This window comes from Etheostoma spectabile, chromosome 21 (genome assembly GCF_008692095.1).
Source record: "Etheostoma spectabile isolate EspeVRDwgs_2016 chromosome 21, UIUC_Espe_1.0, whole genome shotgun sequence".
In the NCBI taxonomy this organism is placed as follows: domain Eukaryota; kingdom Metazoa; phylum Chordata; class Actinopteri; order Perciformes; family Percidae; genus Etheostoma; species Etheostoma spectabile.
In genome coordinates this window covers 23,481,119-23,483,051 of record NC_045753.1, presented here as the reverse complement: position 1 = coordinate 23,483,051, position 1,933 = coordinate 23,481,119, and positions in this window count along the sequence as shown.

Here is a 1,933-nt window from a genome sequence, read left to right as displayed (position 1 = left end):
ATTACCACAAAGTAATGAAATACGTGTGGCAGGACACCTTTAAAGTGCTCATGTTATGCTCATTCTCCGGTTTATAATTGTATTTACAGGTTGTACCAGAATAAGTTTACATGGTTTCATTTTTAAAAAAAAACATATTTTAGTTGTACTGGACATTACTGAAGCTCCTCTTTTCACCCTGTGTGTTGAACTCTTGGTTTCAGCCACAGAGTGCACCGCTCTTATGTTCAGTCTTTGGTAAGGGTTACACATGTGCAGTAGCTAGGTAAGGACTACTAGCCAGTCAGAAGCAGAGTATGAGGGTGTGTCACGGTAGCAGCTAGGCGAGCATTATAACCTGTTACAGAGTGATGCATATTTGTCACGGAAGTAAAGGCTAGACTACAATAGAGCTGTTTGGAGCAGTTTGTGAACATTGTCTTCTGTTGGACATGGTAAGTCTCTTTTGGGTGGACTTTGGGCTTTTTCACTTTGTAAACCTTGTACATGCACAAAAAAAGATATGTAGCTCAGCGTAAATTCTTTCAGGAAGACCTAACTATTAACCAGTGCACTCCTAAATCAATTCAGCTGCTGGAGGCATTCACCTTCCTGCTTAACTAATCAAAATCGTACACAAATTGCAAGGGCCAATCACAGAGTCACAACCCTACTTTTAAAAATCTGTTTCTCCCTGTGCTACTCAGCTGCCGTTGCAGGCAAAGTGAGCAACCTTCCACCTCCCCTTCCACTTCCAGTCATCTACTCCAGCTGACCGGTCCAGCCTCCTTCTCTCTGGTCTTCAGGCTCCGTCGTCCCCACCACCGGTGTCTAGATTCCATCTGGGGGGCTGATGGTTCTCTACCCCTATATAGATATACAAAATATTTGTATAGCAATGGAGTCTAATTGCCAAAGACTTTCTACCTTTTATTGAGCTGTACAATAAACCTCATTAGCGTATCTGCAAACATATATCTCCTGATTGAAACATAGCACAATGAAGGAAAGGGAAAAAGCCAAAAAGCCTAATATGAGCACTTCAGAGGAGAGTTATACTCAGTAAACGTGATACAACTTTTTTTCTGCCATATGGCATTGTTTTGTCATTGATTACATGGCACTTTGCAACACAGTAATACATCAGATACCTTATTTATTGATATTGACTGATTTCGACGTTGAATGATCCAACACAAAAGATTCTTTTGTATCTTAAAATACTGTTTCCAAAATCGTTTCAGTGTTTCTTTAACTTGTTGGAATGAGACATAAGAATAATGTTAAGGTAATGGTAACAGTAATGGACAATTCCGCTTCCAACCTGTAAGGGGACTGAAGAACAAAAGTGCTTTGGTGCCTACTGTAAAGGTGTTGGTTGACAAGCAAGTAGCTAACTCTTGTTTGGGTTCTGATTTGTTTGGCTTCTGATTTGTTTGGCTTCTGATCTTCTACAGATTGTGAACTTGTCTCTTCTTTCAGGTATCTTTCCACAGGCCCTGAAAACTGCAGTAATCAAGCCACTCTTAAAAAAGAACAATCTAGACACATCACTAATGAGCAACTATAGGCCGATATCAAACCTTCCGTTTTTGAGTAAAATCATTGAAAAAGCGGTTTTTCTACAACTTAGCCATTTCCTGTCACTAAACAACAGTTTTGATACCTTTCATTCGGGTTTCCGACCACACCACAGCACTGAGACAGCTCTTGTCAAAGACTTTAATGACATCCACCTTAACACAGATAGTGGCAAAATTTCAATCTTAGTATTACTTGATCTCAGTGCTGCCTTTGACATTGTTGACCACGACATATTACTAAACCGAATGGAAAACTGGGTAGGACTTTCTGGCTCAGTACTAAACTGGTTTGAATCCTACTTACAGAATAGGGATTACTTTGAGTCAATATGTAATTATACATCTGAGCATACAAATATGACGTGCGGAGT